Raw genomic sequence first — 9,005 nt, 5'->3', positions numbered from 1 at the left:
ACCTCTCTGGACCAGCTTGAGATGCACCTTTGTATGCATGACAAGGTATGGCTGGCCTTGCTGGCTACGGTCTGGCATTGGCAGCTCATGTTCATCCTGGAGTCAATAATGACTCCAAGATCCCTTGCTGCCTCTGTGCTTTCAAGAGGGGAACTCCCTGGGCTGTATGTATGCTGTGGATTCCTTCTCCCAAGGTGCAGCACCCTGCACTTGTCTATGTTGAACCCCATCCTATTCTCACCTGCCCACTTGTGTAGTCTGTCTAAATCTAGCTGCAGCCTCTCTCTCCCTTCAAGTGTGTCCACCTCATGCCACATCTTAGTGTCATCAGCAGACTTGGACAGTGTGTTTTCCACCCCCTTATCCAAGTTGCTGATGAAGATGTTAAACAGTGCGGCCCTGAGGACCGAGCCCTGGGGGACCCCATGGCTCACATCTCACCAGTTTGAGTACAACCCGTCCACGACTACTCTCTGGGTGTGCCCTATCAGCCAATTTTTTACCCATCCAACTGTGCAGACATCAATGCCACAGTCGCTTAATTTTTTGATGAGGATGGGGTGAGAGACAGTGTCAAAGGCCTTCTTAAAATCCAGAAAGACTACTTCTACTGTGAAACCATCATCCAAGGATTTAGTTAGCTGGTCATAAAAGGCAATCAGGTTGGTGAGGCAGGACCTGCCTTTGATGAACCCATGCTGGTTGCCCCTGATCATGATCTCCCCTGCAGCACCCGACAGATGTGCTCCTTGATGATTCTCTCCGAGATCTTCCCAAGGACCGAGGTGAGGCTTCCGGGCCTATAGTTACTTGGGTCCTCCTTCCTCCCTTTCTTAAAAATTGCAACCACTTTAGTCAGTTTCCAATCCCCCAGCACGTGGCCAGATGACCACGAATGCTCATACAGCCAGGGCAAGGGCTCCGCAATGAGCCCTGCCAGTTCCGTCAACACCCTTGGGTGGAGGGGATCTGGACCTGCAGATTTAGAAATGTCCAGCCCTTCCAGAAGATCCCTAACTACATCTGTACTGACCCAAGACCTGACAGGACTATCCTCGAGATTGTCACTACCTCTGGTAGGAGGGATATCCCGGTCCCTGTTCTAAAAAACAGAGGCAAAGAAACTGTTAAAAATATCAGCTTTCTTTTCTGGCACAGCCACAAGATTACCGTTTGCATTTTGCAGGGGCCCTACATTGCCTGGTGCCCTCTTCTTGCTCCCAATGTACTTGAAAAAGGATTTTTTGTTGTCCTTAATCCTGGACGCTAGCCTGAGCTCTATCTCTGCCTTTGCCTTCCTAATAGCCCTCCTACGCTCACAGGCCAAGGAGGAGTACTCCTGCTGGGTGATAGCTCCTCCCTTCCATTAGTTGTACACCCCCCTTTTAGTCCTCAGGCATTGCTAAATGCCCTTGCTGAGCCAAGTGTGTTTCTGAGCACTCTTATCCCAGTTGCTTCTCTCAGGGACTGTTACCCTTTGGGCCTGTTATCCTTTCAGCATGTATGCTTACCCTACTCCCAACTGTTTGTATCAAATGATTTTGTCAGGTCAATGGAAGTCATATACAGGTTGGAGTTCTGTTCCTGGTATTTCTCCTGAAGTTGATGGGCTGCAAACACTATGGATAGGGACAGACATTCAAAAAGCCTGAGCCTGAATTGATTCAATCTTTGCAGGGTAGTCAATGTGTTGCACAGGGTGATTCAACAGAATTCTGTCAAGAATTTTACCATTTACTGACAGCAAGGAGATGCCCCAATGGTTATTGCAGGGTTGTCTATTGCCTTTCTGCTTGTACAAGTGGAAGCTGCAGCCTACAAGTTTTGGTATAGGCTGCAAAGTGTGACATAGACAGGGAAGGCAGCTCATGTGGCTCAGCCTAGTTGAAGGTGACCTTGAGATCAGTTCAAAGTATAACTGTTAACATACTGTTAGTGGTACCTTTTGACCTTGAACTCCGAAATACTAGCTTGTGGGAGCAATCCCTGGCCCAGCTTTTCCTACATGTGGCCAAGGCCTAATTTAGTGGAAGTGTTTTTTGAAAACCTGTGGAGATCTGGTTACTCTTTTCCCTGGAGAAATGCTTTGGACAAATCATGCTTCACCATCTTTGTTTTGGTTCTGGAAATTTTCCATACACATCTTTTTTGTGGTTGAGATGATGCTTTTAGGTGACACTATTAGGAAGCGGATACCAGTGCTACTATCCTCTCTATCACTCAGAGCTGTTTCTTTTGTCAGGAATGCTGAATGACAATGTGTCAGAAATCAGAGACTTGAATAGTCTCACAGCCTGGTCTCATGCCCATCTCACCTGGCAGAGCAAATAGTGCAACCTTTTCTCCATGAATAGCTCCAAGGTGCTACCTGTGACATTCACAATCAGTTTGCCAGGCAAGCCTTCCCAACAGGAATCAGGGTGAAAGGGAGAACATTATATTCCTTATTTTTTGTATAGTTTTTTATATGTCGTCTTGTCTCAGACCAACATGGCTACCAAGCACAGACCTGAAACACAGAAGATGCTGAATTTTATCGGATTTTTTAATTTTAAACTTCATTGCAGAACAAGTAAGATTTTTTTTTTACTTCCCTGCCTGCCATCTAACACCTCCAGGGAAGGAATTCTACCTGATCTACACATCAAAGAGCTACTCAGCACAGCTCACAAAGACACTCTCGTGGACCCAGAGGGACAGCCTTCCATCTTCAGCTCCCTCTGTGCAAAAATTAAGTTTATTTCCATCTCCTCCCTTGCTTGCTCTGAGGCCCTTATGGCTAAGGGCAAGCAAAACTCGAGGGCATCCAAACCCCAAGCCTCTGGGCTTGGGCCTGCAAGTAGGATGCCCAGTAAAGGTCTGGAAACATCTGAAGCCCCAGGTGTGGGTGGAGGATGTTTGCCGGTAGTAGGGCAACTTATGGTTCTGGACTCTTGGATTTGGAATTAGTTTTGGCTAATTTGGCCTCAGATACAAATTTAAAAAAATTCCTACCCATGGGGACTTCCCATTTTGTACCATCTATACTTTTCCAAGAGCCTGATGAAGGGACTTTGACCCCGAAAGCTTGCAGAAAAGGACAATTTTCTTGTGATTTCCCAGTTAGTCTAATAAAAGGTATCATTTTGGAACCAGGAATTCTAGGTTTTTGTATGTCTTCTTATCTTCCTTATCACATTCTCCTTTGGGCTTTGATTTAAGGTAAAGCAACTTTGCTGACGGCTGAAGTACAGAGACAGCAACAACTTTTGTCTTTGAACAGACACTGTGAGCATCTCCTGAAAGGGCCATGGCCAAGGCAGAGCTTTTATTCTTGAAGAAGAGAGAAACCTCTTTCAGCACATGCTTCCTGAACTCAGGCTATCAATGTATTTGTGAAAACCCTGTCACAGCCTTGGGCTTACATTCCCAGGCTGCATACTGATGAGACAGATGCTCCTTCTGGGGTGGGAAGTCAACTGATTACATTTCTGGAGGCTCCCTCCTTAGATAGCTAATCAGCAATAAGCAAATGCTGCAGCCTGGGGAAAGCCAGCAACAGATAATTGTCTGAACTTCCGTGCTCTTTCCAGCAATCTAAGGGTAGGACAGTGTGAGCCCACAGACACATTTTCCAAACAAAACACAAAAACATTTCCTTTACAAATATACTACTATGACCCTACAAAAGTGTACTTAGTTATTATTAGATAGAAGTGGGGGGAAGATTCATCCTTCCCTTCCCCATTCTGTATTGGGCAAGTCACAATGCAGCCAGGAGTCTGTGCATGACACATTTGGAATAAATTAACCTAAGGCTGGGCTTAAATCACCCTGAGCTCTGTACTTGGTAACTCTCTGCCAGCACCCCTGCCTTCTCTGCTTGCAGTGGGAGAGCACAGATGCCCAGAAGACTTGGGCAGCAAACTCTTCAGCTTTTCCTATGGCACAGTTTGAAACCAGTGGGTGTTAAACTGACCCAGTGCACGACCATCAGTGCTGGGTCATTCTACCTTATTTCCAAAGTAATCCTGATTGACATGGAAACTGTACTACAAGCATAGAGCTTGGCCTGGTATTTTGCCCTTTCTTGCTGGGCACCACTTGCAAAGTGTTGGGAGTTGAGATCACATAGCAGGAGGTGCTCAGGATCTGTCCTGCCACTAGGGAAGCTTAAATCTTTTCAGGTGTATGAGCTCATACACAGGTATTTTGGGGCTAGAAGCTGTGACGCACTGCGTTTCTAGCCATAGCTTCAGCCTTTTGTGCCTATTCTCTACCTATTTAACCTGGCCCAGGGAGAGAATATGCAAGGTGCCTAGACTTCATCATCCTCATTTGCCGCAACAGCAAGCCAACTATATGCTTCTCAGGTTAAATGTAAGTGTAAGAAAGCTGTCAGACTGGGAAGGGTTTATACATGGTGTGGCATAAATCTACGTCAGGTAAATTATACTGCTGGGCCATGTGTATTTGGGAGTGCTAATTGTCATGATTAGGATATGACAACTAGGAGCAAATTATTGTAATTATTTCTACACACACAGTCCCAGCCATACAGCTGTTCCATGAGCTAGTTAAACAGTGCAATTACTCAGACATTTACTTTTCACAGGTGACTAATGACAGTTGTTCAGATTGTAATGCTGAATGACTAAATCCTGCTGTTACACTTGTGTAAATGTGGAGTAAGTGCACTAAGACTAATGGAGTTGCTCTGGGTTCAAGGTGGAGACATGGGGCAGAAATCTGGCAGAGAGGATTAGGAGATTCATCCTGCATAGCCTGCCAGCATGGAGTATGACAGAGACAGAACCCATAAAGACCACCTGAAAATAAAAACAATAAAAACTGAGCCATGACTCATGTCTTTATTGCTGTAGATCCTCAAAAGGCACAAGGCAGTGTAACTCCACTGAAGCCAATAAACTTTATCATAGGTGACGCATAGGGGGGTCATGTGCCTCTGCCCGCCCTGACAAGGCCACCACTGGCAGCGGCACCTGTGGGTGCTCATCAGCTCTGCTTCCGCTGCCAATGCCAGCGATGGCGCCTGTGGGAGCTTGCCAGCTCCAGCCTTGCTGCCAATACTGGTGACGGCACCTGTGGGTGTCTCCCCAGACTTGTGAGGCACCAGTCACCCATGAACTTTATAGCAGTTCAGTAGCAGGAGGAACCTGGAGATGCCTCATTCCGTAAACATTCGCCCTAACTTCAGCAAGTCTAGTATGAGTGAATGTGAGCAAGGGAGTCACAGCTGCCCTGAACTTATTGCCTATAAGGCAGAAGGAGTATGTTGCAAGAAAAGCAGGTAGTGCTGGAATGAAGCAGACTTTGCTTCCAGGCTAGCTCTCCCTTACAGCACTGTGACCAGAGACAGTGCTGGTATAGTCTACTAGGGGAGGAGGGAGGGCAGCATTAGGCAGCTCTCACAAAGGGCCTAACAAAACAGAACAAGAAGCAGAATGCAACACTGGAATGTCCTCTTCTGTCAGGTGTCGGGGCAGTGTCTTACCAGCAAATCTAGTGCTGGTGCTGAAACAACACAGAAACAAAACCACTCCATGTGTGGAATAGCTTTAGCAGGCAGCCTGGACTCCTTGCTGATAGAAAAATGTTTAGATTCTAGGGAACTGATATTCCCGAACTCCCTCCCCCTTCTTGGGAAAAAAAAAGGTCAGATAATCCTGCAGGGTTGCCACGGTGACAATTTTTTTTTTTTTTTTGGCAAACCACATATTAGGGAAACTAAGCTTATGTGTCCAGGCTAAATGCTGTGGAGCCGGCCAGTACAGCTCCCAGATTTGTAATCTGCTGACTGGATCCCTAAGAAGAAAGGCTTGTCTGGATGGGGCACCTTGATCCTGTTCTTTGCTTAGATTACAACTCACTGAATTTTAGGTAGCAAAAATGTAGGATACATTTGAATGTGAATGAAGACAGCTTAGACTGGAGGGGGAAAGGAAGGACCCCCCTGGGGACCTTGGGGAATCTGTGCAGGGCCTGGACATGCAGAGGCAAAAATAACAAATGTTGTTAGAGTGTAAAGCCTGCAGGCAGAAGGACCTTTAAAGCTGGGCTTGGGAAACTGTGATTTTGAGTTGCTGAACTACTATAAGAACACTGCTACTTTTAATTTGGTTGATGTTGAGAGAACTATCTCTCTCATTTTCTTACCACAGATATTGTTTGTTTTCAGTAATGAACTACGTTATCTATGTTTAGTTATTTTGAAATATTATGCCCTGCAAAAGGAAGTGTCTTTATCATGGGAAACTGTTCTTGTCTCAAGCATATAAGAGTAAAACTTCTTATAACTATTTCTGCTATTACATATAAGCATATCTACATATCTATATTTTGCATCTACATATAGGTGCAAGCCATAGTATGGACTGGGAAAAGAAGTCTAGCTACAGTATGCACACTTATACAGTTGGAGGCAGATAGCAAGAAGGCTTACAGGACTAAGTGCTTGACATTTGACATAGTACAGATACACACTCCTGGGTACATATATAGCCCATTGGAATAGTAGCGATGTATTCTGGAAGGAAAACATGTTTTAGTGCATGTTTAAATGCATATCTGCATGTCTTATGTGTATGTGTACCAGCTAGGCATGTATAATTGGGGCAGGTTCAGTAAGCATGGAGCATAGCATATACATGATATACTGGCACCCACATAGAGCCATGGCACCGTCTAGGGTCACAGTCATTCTGTGCCAAAGCTATTTGTTGCTGTCTTCTCTCTATGGCTAGGTACAGACATTCAAAAAGCCCAAGGATGAATTGATCTCAGTTACATGGTTTTCTGTAAGTGGCATAATTTAAACTGATAGTGAACAGAACACACATTTACCTTTGGTGGAGGGGGGCCAATCTTAGACTGGGTTCTGTCATTTTTAAACCAGTCCACTTCCATCTCTTGTACTGGTAAAAGTGTAATGTCTGTACCTGACCTTTGGGGTTGGTTACTGGAGAAGACTATTGGAAGACAATCTTTCTAGAACACATATTGGTATGGATATGCTGTCATCACAGGGTGGTGGCCATACTGGCACCTTGCGTACCCATTGTTAATTGGTTCTGATATCAGGAGGGTAGCACAAGTGGGAAGTGATGGCTAACCATTCCTGCAAGGCATCCTTTTATTCTGTGAGGGGCACTCAAGTACAATTTGCCAGTGGCTAGGGACCAAGGAGGAGGGAAGAAGGCATAAAGATGTTCGACAATTCATTATTTCAGTTACTACCAACATTGCCCATGACCACAAAAAGGCTTCTGCATGCCACCCTCTGTTCTTCAGGACAAAAGAGCGGTGACATTTTGTGTACATGTAATTAGGACGTCATCCAATTTGACTCTGTCAATATAACAATGTTGTAGCACCCCACAGATTGCAAGTTACCAGTAAACTCCATAAAAAAAATGTGCCTGTCTAAAAAAGTGGGGACTAGCTCGTGGCTGCCAGTGATCTGGGTGTGAAAGGAGGCTCTACAACCTGTTTTCATGTCAAGCTCTCCAGCTGCCCAATGACAACTTTATGTTGCATGGGGATGTAAGCAGTGCTGGGATTCAGAAAAGCAGAGTCTCCTTCCCGTGGGAATTTCTTTCTGTGCTATTGGTGATCAGTCCTGCTATATATGGTGGATGGAACGCAGATAATGACTTAAGGCTCATGGCTTAAGGGGGGAGGGGTAATGACAAAAAACAACCAACCTTCAACCTTTCTGCTTTGACAGCATGCCACTCAAATGTTAGTTTATTTTAGTAACCTTTTCTTTAATATAAGTTTAACTTAGAGCTGCAGAATACAGTCCCAAAGAGCAGCCAGCAGAAAATACTGCTATAGCTTGCATTTAGCAGGTCTTTTTTTCTCTAAAAGGCATGGTGAGTGATTTGTAGGGAATCTAGGAAATCAAATAGTGACTCTCCAAACATCCAGTCTCCTAAGCAGGGAATAATTGACACAAAATAGCTGGATTTGCAGCATGGACAGGGCTGGCCATTTTAGCAATTTCAGAGTAGGGGAATGCTACTGGTAAATTTTTAGCTTACCACAAACTCTGAATGCCCAATTATGTATGTATATAACGTATATAATGTAGTTAATGTAATTAACTGGCGGCTTCGGAGCTGGTGCTACGAGGTGGGCTTTGGGTTTTTTGACAATGACCTGTATTTCTGTACAGAGGGCATGCTGGGGTGGAATGGGCTTCATCTCTCCCCAAAGGACAAATGTATTTTTTCTTCTAGGTTGGCTGATCTCATATAGCCGGCTTTAAATTAGCTTCGCCAGGGGAAGGGGCCTCTCCGAGTGGAGAGGATGCTTTGTCATCATGCAGGGTGACAAGAGAAAGGGATGCCCAGGTAAGCAACAATGTGCTGGGAGTAGGGTGCCACAACAGTCCTGGGAGTAGGGGGGAAGCGTGAGCACCCTGAGGAGGCCTCAAGTGCCCCATACACCAATCCTCGTAGTATGGGGAGCAAGCCGGAGGAACTGTGCCTCCTGATTGCAAGTAAGAATCCAGACTTAGTAGGGCTCACAGAAACCTGGTGGGACCCCACCCACAACTGGGCAGTGGGCATTCAGGGATACACCCTATATAGAAGTGACAGGACAGAGAGGAAAGCTGGGGGGGGGTTGCGCTGTATGTCAAAGAGCAACTCACATCATCAAGGATTAGCTTCGGGTTAGAGGAGGGTTGGGCGGAGACACTGTGGGTCAAACTGCAAGGAGGGCGTGGTGAAAGGGACCTTATGGTGGGTGTCTACTACAGACTACCCAACCAGGGGGAAGAGCTGAACCAGGACTTCTCCAGTCAGCTTATGGAGGCAGTCAGGTCAAGGGATGTTATTGTCATGGGTGACCTAAACTACCCAGATATTTGCTGGGAGGAGCAGACAGCCAGGTCTGACCTCTCGCATCCAGGATTAAGGACAACAAAAAGTCCTTATTCAAGTAATTGGGAGCAAGAAGAGGGCATCAGGCAAGAAGGGCCCCTGCAAAACTCAAATGGT

This window comes from Crocodylus porosus, unplaced genomic scaffold (genome assembly GCF_001723895.1).
Source record: "Crocodylus porosus isolate Cpor-Errol unplaced genomic scaffold, CroPor_comp1, whole genome shotgun sequence".
Lineage (NCBI taxonomy): Eukaryota > Metazoa > Chordata > Crocodylia > Crocodylidae > Crocodylus > Crocodylus porosus.
The sequence above is the reverse complement of the archived record's forward strand: the minus strand, read 5'-3'. Positions refer to the sequence as shown.